Source organism: Salvelinus namaycush, chromosome 31, assembly GCF_016432855.1.
Source record: "Salvelinus namaycush isolate Seneca chromosome 31, SaNama_1.0, whole genome shotgun sequence".
Lineage (NCBI taxonomy): Eukaryota > Metazoa > Chordata > Actinopteri > Salmoniformes > Salmonidae > Salvelinus > Salvelinus namaycush.
Window position 1 is genome coordinate 25,722,840 of NC_052337.1, and position 13,709 is coordinate 25,736,548.

Genomic DNA, 13,709 nt, shown 5'->3' on the forward strand with positions numbered 1-13,709 from the left:
ATTCCACAATGATTCTTTAGTTGTGTACACTACATCACCACACTCCCTCTCTTGTTCTTGGTCCTCCTCATCTTTCTAAGGCACCTTGATTTTGCACTTGAGTGTTTTATCAGTTTCTTTATGAAAATATTTAGCGAACTCCATGACAGTAGCTAAATCAAGGGGCTTTAGCAGCACACAAGTAGCCTACAAATGCATGCTGGGCCGGGCATGCTCTGAGCTCATGAAGTGAGCGCTACTGGAGCGAAATTGGAGCGGGCGAGAAGGCTGATGCTCCAGCCTTTGGTAAACTCGCCCTGCGATTCCAGTCAAAACTCGCTCCACTCTAGCTCCAGTCCGCTCACATACTCTGTACCCCACACATACAATTACTGTATTTGTAAGGTCCCTCAGTCGAGCAGTGAATTTCAAACACAGATTCAACCACAAAGACCAGGGAGGTTTTATAAAGCCTTGCAAAAAGGGCACCATTTGGTAAATGTTTTTTTTTTAAAGCAGACAATGAATATCCCTTTGAGAATAGTAAAGTAATTAATTACACTTTGGATCATATATCAATACACCCAGTCACTGCAAAGATACAGGCATCTTTCCTAACTCAATTGCCGAAGAGGAAGGAAACCACTCAGGGATTTCACCATGAGGCCAATGGTGACTTAAAAACAGTTACAGAGTTGAATGGCTGTGACAGGAGAAACACTGAGGATGGATCAACAACATTGTAGTTACTCCACAATACTAACCTAATTGACAGAGTGAAAAGAAGGAAGCCTGTACAGAAACGATTCCAAAACATGATTCCTGTTTGCAACAAGGCACTAGAGTAATACTGCAAAAAATGTGCCAATGCAATTCACTTTTTGTCCTGAGTACAAAGTGTTATTTTTGGGGCAAATCCAGTACAACACATAACTAAGTACCCCTCTCCATATTTTCAAGCATAGTGGTGGCTGCATCATGTTATGGGTTTGCTTGTAATTGCTAAGGACTGGGGAGTTTTTCAGAATAAAAAATAAACAGAATGGAGCAAAGCACATGCAACATCCTAGAGGAAAACCTGGTTCAGTCTGCTTTCCACCAGACACTGGGAGATTAATTCACCTTTCAGCAGGACAATAACCTAAAACACAAGGCCAAATCGACAATGGAGTTGTTTACCAAGAAGACAGTGAATGTTCTTGAGTGGTCGAGTTACAGTTTTGACTTAAATCTGCTTGAAAATATATGGCAAGACCTGAAAATGGTTGTTTAGCAATGATCAATGACCAATTTGGCAGAGCTTTAAGAATTTTGAAAATAATAATGGTTAAATGTCTTAGATACTTACCCAGAAAGACTCACAGCTGTAATTGCTACCAAAGGTGATCCTAACATGTAATGACTCAGGGTGCTGAATACTTAACTAATCAAGATATATTAGTATTTTCATTTTCATATCTTTTTTTTTTTTTTTTTACAAATGTAAAACATTTTCTTGCACTTTACAGAGTATTTTGTGTAGAACATTGACAAAAAATGACAATTAAAACTATTTTAATCCCACTTCGTAACACAACAATGTGTGGAAAAATTCAAGGGGTGTGAATACTTTCTGAAGGTACTGTATATCAACATGGTTTCTGACTAGGATATCAAGACAGCTGGAACGTTTAATAGGACAGTTTAGGCCTTTCAATTCAATAGCTGGCGTTGCCATTGTAAAAAAAGAGAATGTGTTATTAATTATGTTATTGTTATCTTTAGTGTTAATAAGCCCATGGATATAAAACAAAAAGCAGGACCCACAGCGAAACCCATCCATTGGTCGTTCCCAACTCAGCAAACCGGCCCCTGTTAACCATTCCCCCCTTTCCTCCCCCTCCCAGCTCCCCTTCCCCTAGCCCTCCAAAGCCACCAACCCCCTTCTCTAATCCCCCCTCACTGGACCTGTGCCCTCCCTCCCCGGTTGCTCCTGTCCTGCACTATCATTACAGGGTGGCAGCATAACAGTCAGTGGCAGCCTTATATCTGACATCTCTAAAGCAGCATATTTTGGGGTCTTAAGGTATTGAGAAATAAATAAAGTAAAACATAAAATAAGTAACATTTCCCCCTTCAGACCTTTACGTTGAAGTTTGCAGACTTGATGAGTTAGGGTGGGTAATGAACAAAAATAAATAATCTAAATAAAACAAAAGAAAAGCAATCAAATACTATGGCTGTCGGAGCAATAGCTAGCTCTTTATCCATTATCCTCACTATTATTAGAAATATGGTCTAAATTACCTTAAACATAATGTACCCTCAATTTTTATTAAGCATGTTCACTGAGTATACCAACTATTAGGAACACCTTACCCCCTTTGCCCTCAGAGCAGCCTCAATTCGTCGGGCATGGACTATACAAGGTGTTGAAAGCATTCAACGGGGATGCTCAGCCATGTTGACTCCGATGCTTCCCACAGTTGTGTTAAGTTGGCTAGATGTCCTTTGGGTGGTGGACCATTCTTGATACACATGGGAAACTGTTGAGCGTGAAAAACCCAGCAGTGTTGCAGTTTTTGACACAAACCGGTACACTTGGCACCTACTACCGTACCCCGTTCAAGGCACTTAAATCTTTTGTCTCATTTTGTTTCATTCACCCTCTGAATGAAACACATACACAATTCATGTTTCAATTGTGTCAAGGCTTAAAAATCCTTATTCAACCACTTAAATGTAGGGTCCCCTAAATAGAAATAAAAAACTATGAGAACGGTAGCCACTATGCCAGTCTCCTGAAAGCTGGGGATCTTGGCTTTCCAGCAGTACAATACAATCTTTGGTGTGACTTAGTACCATATATGAGCATATGGTCATAAAAGGGCAGGTCATACCCACGAGCTCATTTCAAGATGGCTGCGATGGTTTATTAGTGAGGCACTCTCCAGATAGTGTCCAAATAATCTTATTCATTATGATCTAAAAGCAAAACTGCTCCTATTTATTTATTTTTTGTTTCACCTTTATTTAACCAGGTAAGCTAGTTGAGAACAAGTTCTCATTTACAACTGTGACCTGGCCAAGACAAAGCAAAGCAGTGCGACACAAACAACAACACAGAGTTACACATGGAATAAACAAGCGTACAGTCAATAACACAATAGAAAAAAAAGAAAGTGTATATACGGTGTGTGCAAATGGCGTGAGGAGGTAAGGCAATAAATAGGCCATAGTAGCGAAGTAATTACAGTTTAGCAAATTAACACTGGAGTGATAGATGAGCAGATGATGATGTGCAAGTAGAAATACTGGTGTGCAAAAGAGCAGAAAAGTAAATTAAAACAATATGGGGATGAGGTAGGTAGATTGGGTGGGTTATTTACAGATGGGCTATGTACAGTTGCAGCGATGGGTTAGCTGCTCAGACAGCTGATGTTTAAAGTTAGTGAGGGAAATATAAGTCTCCAGCTTCAGCGATTTTTGCAATTCGTTCCAGTCATTGGCAGCAGAGAACTGGAAGGAAAGGCGGCAAAAGAAGATGTTGGCTTTGGGGACGACCAGTGAGATATTCCTGCTGGAGTGCGTGCTACAGGTGGGTGTTGTTATCGTGACCAGTGAGCTGAGATAAGGCGGAGCTTTACCTAGCATAGACTTATAGATGACCTGGAGCCAGTGGGTCTGACGACGAATATGTAGCGAGGGCCAGCCGACTAGAGCATACAGGTTGCAGCGGTGGGTGGTATAAGGGGCTTTGGTGACAAAACGGATGGCACTGTGATAGACTGCATCCAGTTTGCTGAGTAGAGTATTGGAAGCTATTTTGTAAATGACATCGCCGAAGTTGAGGATCGGTAGGATAGTCAGTTTTACGAGGGTATGTTTGGCAGTGTGAGTGAAGGAGGCTTTGTTGCGAAATAGGAAGCCGATTCTAGATTTAATTTTGGATTGGAGAGGTTTAATATGAGTCTGGAAGGAGAGTTTACAGTCGAGCCAGATACCTAAGTATTTGTAGTTGTCCACATATTCTAAGTCAGAACCGTCCAGAGTAGTGATGCTAGTTGGGCGGGCGGGTGCGGGCAGCAAACGGTTGAAAAGCATGCATTTGGTTTTACTAGCGTTTAAGAGCAGTTGGAGGCCACGGAAGGAGTGTTGTACGGCATTAAAGCTCGTTTGGAGGTTAGTTAACACAATGTCCAAAGAAGGGCCAGATGTATACACAATTGTGTTGTTTGCGTAGAGGTGGATCAGGGAATCACCCACAGCAAGAACGACATCGTTGATATATACAGAGAAGAGAATTGAACCCTGTGGTACCCCCATAGAGACTGCCAGAGGTCCGGACAACAGGCCCTCCGTTTTGACACACTGAACTCTGTCTGAGAAGTAGTTGGTGAACCAGGCGAGGCAGTCATTTGAGAAACCAAGGCTGTTGAGTCTGCCGATAAGGATACGATGATTGACAGAGTCGAAAGCCTTGGCCAGGTCGATGAAGACGGCTGCACAGTACTGTCTTTTATCGATGGTGGTTATGATATTGTTTAGTTTGAGCGTGGCTGAGGTGCACCCGTGACCAGCTCGGAAACCGAAATGGTCAGTGATCTGTTTATTAACTTGGCTTTCGAAGACTTTAGAAAGGCAGGGCAGGATGGATATAGGTTTGTAACAGTTTGGGTCTAGAGTGTCACCCCCTTTTAAGAGGGGGATGACCGCGGCAGCTTTCCAATCTTTAGGGATCTCGGACGATACGAAAGAGAGGTTGAACAGACTGGTAATAGGGGTTGCAACAATGGCGGCAGATCATTTTAGAAAGAGAGGGTCCAGATTGTCTTGCCCAGCTGATTTGTACAGGTCCAGGTTTTGCAGCTCTTTCAAAACATCTGCTATCTGGATTTGGGTGAAGGAGAAGCTGGGGAGGCTTGGGCAAGTAGCTGCAGGGGGTGCGGGGCTGTTGGCCGGGGTAGTGGTAGCCAGGAGGAAAGCATGGCCAGCCGTAGAGAAACGCTTATTGAAATTCTCGATTATCATGGATTTATCGGTGGTGACAGTGTTACCTAGCCTCAGTGCAGTGGGCAGCTGGGAGGAGGTACTATTATTCTACATGGACTTTACAGTGTCCCAAAACCTTTTGGAGTTAGAGCTACAGGATGCAAATTTCTGTTTGAAAAAGCTAGCCTTTGCTTTCCTGACTGACTGCGTGTATTGGTTCATGATTTCCCTGAAAAGTTGCATATCGCGGGGACTATTCAATGCTAGTGCAGTCCGCCACAGGATGTTTTTGTGCTGGTCGAGGGTAGTCAGGTCTGGAGTGGAGCAAGGGCTATATCAGTTCTTATTTCACATTTTTTTGAAAGGGGCATGCATGAGGAAATTACTTTTAAAGAACGACCAGGCATCCTCGACTGACGGGATGAGGTCAATATCCTTCCAGGATACCCGGGCCAGGTCTATTAGAAAGACCTGCTTGCAGAAGTATTTTAGGGAGCGTTTGACAGTGATGAGGGGTGGTCGTTTGACCGCGGACCCATAGCGGATACAGGCAATGAGGCAGTGATCGCTGAGATCCTTATTGAAAACAGCAGAGGTGTATTTGGAGGGCAAGTTGGTCAGGATACTATCTATGAGGGTGCCGATGTTTACGGATTTAGGGTTGTACCTGGTGGGTTCCTTGATAACTTGTGTGAGATTGAGGGCATCTAGCTTAGATTGTAGGACTGTCGGGGTGTTAAGCATATCCCAGTTTAGGTCACCTAGCAGAACGAACTCTGAAGAGATATTGGGTGCAATCATTTCACATATGGTGTCCAGGGCACAGCTGGGAGCTGAGGGGGGTCTATAACAGGCGGCAACAGTGAGAGACTTATTTCTGGAGAGATTCCTTTTTAAAATTAGGAGCTCGAACTGTTTGGGCATAGACCTGGAAAGTATTACAGAACTTTGCAGGCTATCTCTGCAGTAGATTGCAACTCTTCCCCCTTTGGCAGTTCTATCTTGACGGAAAATGTTGTAGTTGGGGATGGAAATCTCAGAATTTTTGGTGGCCTTCCTTAGCCAGGATTCAGAGACGGCAAGGACATCAGGGTTGGCGGAGTGTGCTAAAGCAGTGAGTAAAACAAACTTAGGGAGGAGGCTTCTGATGTTAACATGCATGAAACCAAGGCTTTTTTGGTTACAGAAGTCAACAAATGAGAGTACCTGGGGACACGCAGATCATGGGTTAACCTCCACATCACCCGAGGAACAGAGGAGGAGTAGGATGAGGGTACGGCTAAAGGCTATCAAAACTGGTCGTCTAGTGTGTTGGGGACAGAGAATAAAAGGAACAGATTTCTGGGTGTGGTAGAATAGATTCAGGGCATAATGTACAGACGGTGGGGTGCGGGTACAGTGGAGGTAAACCCAGGCACCGAGTGATGATAAGAGAGGTTGCATCTCTGGACGGGCTAGTTATGCTGGGTGACGTCATCACATGTGTGGGAGGTGGGATTTGAGACATGTTGAGTGGGACTAGGGACTCTGCAGTAAACTAAGACAATAATAACTATCCTAAACAACAGTGTACAAGGCATATTGACATTTGAGAGAGACATAAAGCGAGGCATAAAGCAATCACAGGTGTTGATTGGGAGAGCTAGCTAAGGCACCAACGGGTAAGACAACAACAGTTAATCAGCTAAGACAACAACAACAGGTAAAATGGCGATGAATGGGCAAAGAGGGTCGGTTAACTACACACAGGGCCTGAGTTGGGGCCGACAGATAAACAAAAAAATAAACAAAATGGAGTACCGTGATTAATGAACAGTCCAGCAGGCATCAGCTATGTAGTCAAGTGATCATAGGGTCCAGTGAACAGCAATAGATGGAACAGGGAAAACGCGGGGTAGTCGTTACTACGCTAGCGCTCGGTAGACACAGCGTTTAAAGTTAGCAGGCCGGGGTAAGTAGAAGCGTCTGCTCCACGTCCGGCGAAGGCCGATTGAGAGCACAGCGGATGGAGTTAAGTCGGCAGACCAGTCGTGGTGGTACGGCGGGGCGCCGTGTCGACAAAGGGTCCAGACCAGATGGCGAAAGAGGTAATTGTAGTTGTAGTAATTTAGTTTGCTAGCCGGGAGATGCGCCTGGCTCGCGGCTAACTGGTGCTAGCTTCGGGGCAGGGGCATTAGCCACTATAGCCACTCGGTAGCAGCGATAATCCGATGCACAGGTCCAGAGCTTACGGCAAGGATTTGGCGGAGTGGTGGATTCTAGCCGTGTTGAGGTAGAGTCCGGAAGGATCAGAACTCATACTCTGAGGTGCTTTGTGGACAGAGGTGAGCTTGCTGCTCTCTCTAACTTGTTCAGTTGTGAAGGGCCAGTTTACAATCCCCCTGGCCTGCTTTGTCTAGTGGGGGAGGGGAGCCTACTGAAGGAGTTAGAAATGTACAGTGCTTGTCTCTAAGAGAGGGCTGTAACATGGTGTGCTAAAAGTCACCAGCAAGGAATTTGTAACAACGTTTGCTTTTACATTACAGTAATGTATTATTGTAAAATGAGTCAACTGTAATGATGTGTATCTTACAGCAATATTTACCCTTTATTTTCCTTCGTTGTATTCCCCACAGAGAAGATGATGATGTTTGGGAGCAAACCACCCCCAGCAAGTGCACCCGCCGGTCTTCACCCTCCTCTGCCAGATCCACAACCCCTGGATCGGATCCCCAAGGTTGCTGGATCGGATCCCCATGCTGACAAGGTAAACATTTGTCTTTCTGCCCCTGAGAAAGGCATTTAACCCACTGTTCCCTTGGTGCCGAAGACGTGGATGTCGATTAAGGCAGCCCCCCGCACCTTTCTGATTCAGAGGGGTTGGGTTAAATGCGGAAGACACATTTCAGTTTAATACATTCAGTTGGACAACTGACTAGGTATCCCCCTTTCCCTTTCCCTTTCCCTTTCTTCCACTACCCCCACGGCAGGCCCTGGCTCCACGCCCCTCTCAGCCAGTTAATCTAGAACTGCGGGGGCAGAACTGCGGGGGCAGAACTGCGGGGGCAGGGAGAACACCTAGGCTTCTCAGAGAAGAGGGAGGAACAGAGCTAGGACCACTGGAAACAGCACCGGAACCACTACAACAGAGGGAGATGAACCTGAGCACAGATGGCATACAGTCATTATAGATTGTGGAGCCAATACCACCCATGTTCAGACCCACAGTTGGATAGTACTCAAACATACACCCCCTTCCAGCTGTTTCAGCTGTACTTAACTACCTCTGTGCTGGGGACACTAGTATCCAATAGCAACAAGTGTGGGGACAAGAAGCAGCAGAGAGGGAAGAAGATGCACTAGAAACATATCACCAAGGGTGACATGCTCTCGTACATTTCCCTGGTGATATACATGGGACTGGGGAAGGTATCAAGTTCCCTGCCTCATGAATGAAAACCGTTTCTTGGCTATCAACTGTACTCTTCACATGAGCAACCCACAAAAGTATGAGGGGAATGACAAGAAGAAGGGGAGCGCAGGGTATGATCATCTCGCAAGAGTCAAGCCTGATTATCTTTTAGGCTTATTCAGTGTGTAATAGCAGTGGAATTACCCCATTCGGACACGTTGGAGAGGTTGAAAGGACACTTGGATGTCCCCTGGATGTCCCCTGACACTGTTTGAGAGGGGCTGATATTGTAGAAATTGTGTTTTTAAAGGAACCAATAACTTTTAGGCTTATTCAATGTGTAATAGCAGTGGAATTGGCTCATTTACATACATACAACACTTTGGAGAGGTTGAGGGGACACTTGGAGTTGACCCTTGACCGCACCTGACACCCCTTACTAAAACATCTACAAAATTCTAGCTGTTGTGTCTATCAATCCCAATTCCCCCCCCCCCCACAGAAGTGTTTGGCTTGTTGTGGAAGCGATCTGATGTGTTTCCAGCTCTTTTCATCAATAATTGACTTATAGCTTGTCCATGAAAAACGACTTTCAAAATACAATAAATAAAAGAACGGCTACTTTCTGTGTGCTTGATCTTGTGTGATCTGAACTGTGCCAGTCCTATCTATGTTATGACCATTTTCTTATAATCTCCCAGGTATTTTCTTTCCAATAATCCCACATTTAAGGACACATGTCCTTATCATATAACTGCTCATTAAAAGCAGTTACTTTTGGGTATGTCTATTTAGGCGGAAATCTACATTTTTGCCATTACATTTAAAAGGTTTTAACCTGTCTCCTCCCCTTCATCTACACTGATTAAAGTGGATTTAACAGTGACATCAATAAGGGATCATAGCTTCCACTTTGATCTACCTGGTCAATCTATGCCATGGAAATAGATGAATGTTTTGTACACTCAGTGTATGTGCTCTATAGTATGTACAAAAAAATAAAGGAAAAAATTACAATGTCCGTGTAAGAAATGCTGTCTTTAATTTAGATCTTCACAATAATGAATCATGGCCTATAGGCCAAGTCCTCCCTGAGAGATAAATTCAGCAGCATAACTTGAGGGGGACTGGCATCAACAGGAAGATCAAAAGGAATTGTGTGGTAGCCCATATGGGACTGACCATCTATCCTAAACAGTTTAGTCCATAGTGATGCCCTGTCTGTATGACACTTCAATATGTTGAAGTGTTGTCCATTGTTCATTAATCGGCGTGGTCATCATTGTCTAAATGTCCTGGGCCATAGAGAATATAATAATAACGATTTCCAATGTTCAGCAATAATAATAATAGTGTTCCTTTTACCCAATTGAGGGGATTTCCTCATCATTGACTTATGCTGAGGGCAGCATCACAGCCATGGCTGCGTGACTGTGCGTATTGTGTGTTGGGTTTGAATGTGCTTCTCCAATATGTCTTGAGCCTCCTTGGTAGTGGAAAACGTGTGTGTTATGTTCTGGAAGGTCAAAATGATTTTTGCCGGGTGGATGAAGCCACATCTCAAGTTTAGCTTGCATAGCTGGGATCTCACCTCGTTGTAGGTGACCCTCTGTTTCAGCAGAATTTCTGGGAATGATTTTTAAGTGATTCTGTTTTCTTTTTTAGGAGATTTGTAACTGACAGTTAGACTTACAGGTTATGTCGTTGTTTTGTGTTTGAATTGTGTAACTGACAGTTAGACTTACAGGTTATGTCGTTGTTTTGTGTTTGAATTGTTTACGTGTCCGCTGTGCGGGGAAATGATAAGACAAGCGGAACTACGTAGCTAATAACTGTTGTAACGGGGATCCTTATTGTAGCAACACACTTTTGGAGGGAAGGCAATCCCGCGCTGTGTTAGCTAAGTTTTCATGTCATCGGGTGTAGTTCATAAAGTTTGAAGCGTATATGTTAGGATGGTAACGTTATAATAATTAAGGATGAAGCGTGAATTCATGCCAGGAATAATAAGTGTGAAGTTTGATTTCCTCCCTTCTGTAATAAGCAGCCAATGAGGTATTTTTCCTTTATTCATGTGTTTAATCTAATACTGTTATAGCGCCGGCTAAACTGTTTATGTATGTAAGCACTTCAGAGTTATACCAAGCTAATAAGTCACTCGTAAGATAAGGTTGTAAGAGTGTGCTTAACTGTATTTTTCATTTACTTTATAGTTCTCACGGAAGGTGATAATTCTGACTAAATCTACAGAATAAAGCCGCCAGTTAAAATCAAGGAACGGTTGTGCTCGTGGTTACTGGAGGGAGCTACAAGATTGATTTCCCCTTCTAGCTTAGTTTGCACTGTTTCCAGGTCATGGAGTCGCCCCTCTGTCACACTGGCAGCTGTCTCCAAACAGTCCGCTTTAGTTGAGTAGGTATCTACTTTAGAAGAGAGCAGCGCAAGAGGTTAATTTATCGGTTTTAATTGCAAGGTTGAGGGCATTGTAATTTCCTCTCCAACAATTGTTTGGATGGCAGTGTCCAACTCTTTCTGTTGTCCGGTGTTGAGAGCCATCATGTTCCCTCAGGTCAATTGTGAACGGCCAGAATATGCCAGCAGCTGGAGTGAAAAATACCTGTTATTGTTCCTTATAATACAGTTAGTGTCCCACACATTATAGGGATGTTATACAGTGCATTCGGAAAGTATTCAGACACCTTGAATTTTTCCCCACATTTTGTTACGTTACAGCCTTATTCTAAAATTGATTCAATTGTTTTTTCCCCTCATCAATCTACAAACAAAGCCCCATAATGACCAAGCAAAAACATGTTTTTTGGATTTTCAGAAAAAACAACAACAATAAAAAATACTGAATTTATGTAAGTACTCATTACTTTGTTGTAGGACCTTTGGCAGCGATTACAGCCTCGAGTCTTATTGGGTATAATGCTATAAGCTTGGCACACCTGTATTTTGGGATTTTCTCCCATTCTTCTCTGCAGATCCTCTCAAGCTCTGTCAGGTTGGATGGGAGCGTCGCTGCACAGTTATTTTCAGGTCTTTCCAGAGATGTTTGATCGGGTTCAAGTCCAGACTCTGGCTGGGCCACTCAAGGACATTCAGAAACTTGTCATAAAGCCACTCCAGCATAGTCTTGGCTGTGCGCTTATGGTCATTGTCTTGTTGGAAAGTGAACCTTTGACCCAGTCTGAGGTCCTGAGAGCTCTGGAGCAGGTTTTCATCAAGGATCTCTCTGTACTTTGCTCCAGTCGTCTTTACATCGATCCTGACTAGTCTCACAGTCCCTGCCGCTGAAAAACATCCCCTCAGCATGATGCTGCCACCACCTTGCTTCACCGTAGGGATGATGCCAGGTTTGCTCCAGGCATGACCAGGTTTCCTCCAGATGGCCAAAGAGTTCAATCTTGGTTTCATCAGACAGGATAATTTTGTTTCTGGGATGTCATGTGCCTTTTACTGAGGAGTAGTTTCCGTCTGGCCACTCTACCAAAAAGGCCTGATTGGATGGTTCTCCCATTTCCACAGAGGAACTTTGGAGCTCTGTCAGAGTGACCATCGGGTTCTTGGTCACCTCCCTGACCAAGGCCCTTCTCCCCCGATTGTTCAGTTTGTCTGGGCGGCCAGCTCTAGGAAGAGTCTTGGTGGTTCCAAACTTCTTCCATTCAAGAATGATGGAGGTGTCCACGTTCTTGGGGACCTTCAATCCTGCACAATTTTTTGGGTACCCTTCCCCAGATCTGTGCCTCGATACAATCCTGTCTCAGAACTCTACGGGCAAATCCTTGAACCTCATAGCCTGTTTTTAAAAAAAAAAGGTCTGTTAATTCATAGTTATTTTGCTAAAGAAAACCACGAGAAAGCAACGCATCTCAATGCATGTCACCGGAACTGGAATCCCCTTTGACTTAATTCAAGAAGAAGGGTTTTGATAAAAGTCTTTGTCTGTTCCAAAAGATTCAAAGACAGTTTTCCTTGCAACAAATGCAGCAGGTTGTAACCTAACCCTGCTCATTTCTACTTCTGTATTTTTCTGTTCTTGCTTTAATTACACCACCTTACAGATGCACCGTGGTTTGCGCACCCACTGCCCAGGTATGCTAACATCCTGTTTATGTATATGGTCATCTCAGATCTTTTTAGTACAGCTTCCATCACCTAAATGTCTCTAAGGGTGTTGCAGAGCTGTTGTGGCTTTTCTCTCTCTTTTATTTCTGACATACGTTTCTGTCAAGTGTACCTCTGCCCCCCCATCTATGTGGTCATCCAGTTTTATTGAGCCCCCCTGTCCCTCCCCATGCCTGTTCCCCTGTCCCTCCCCATGCCTGTTCCCCTGTCTCTCCCCATGTCTGGTCCCCTGTCCCTCCCCATGCCTGTTCCCCTGTCCCTCTCCATGCCTGTTCCCCTGTCTCTCCCCATGCCTGTTACCCTGTCCCTCCCCATGCCTGTTACCCAGTCCATCCCAGCAGATTATCTCTCCCTGCTGTACTGTGTAGGACCCTGGCCGTCCTGTCGCTTGCACACCGCTGACAGATGCTGCGATGCTCTTAGACAGAGTGAATATGCAGCAGGAGCTCACTGGCTCCAGCCACATACACTGTCACTACCACTTAGCATCATCCTCCAAACTAGCAATTAACTCCCAGAGCCCCCATCCCCAACACTGGCCTCTGTGGCCCAACACAGAGCTTGGGCCCTGGGGCACTGTGACCCCCCCCCCCCCCCCCCCCCCCCCCCCCCCCCCTCCCTGCCCCGTGGTAACCACCCAATTCACCACTCCACCCTCCCTCTCATCCCGTGCCCCCTTAAGCCCCTCCGAGACACGCAAATGCTCAAAGACATTGTGCCTCTATGTGTGTCAGGCCTCTGAACTTTAGAAGAAGAGGATGAAGTAAATGGACCCTGCAAGACCAGAACAGAGTCTGGTCTTGCAGGGTCCAGCAGAGAACTTGACAAACCTTGGGTGAACCATCGCTTGGTTGCTATCCATCCCCCCTACTGGAAATACATTACAATAGTTAAATCCATTAATGATGGCAAAAATGTACATATTTTATGTGTTGTTAGTTTTAGGTGTGTACTTTATGTTACAAGGCTTCAATGAAGCAATGCACTTTTCAGGAAAAAATCTGTTACAAGCGTGCCAACTTGAATCAATCCATTTTGCTATCTCAAATGATATTTGTTTGGTCGTTAAATCTTATTAGGTAACAGTAATTTGTTCTTTGTGCCTAACATAAATCCATAGCTTTCTCTTCTTATCAAAATGAAGATGGTTTGTTGGTTCATGAATTGATCATAAATCTAACCTGCTCTCGCCTTTGAATATATCACTGCACAACTACAATAGATAATACATTACTAT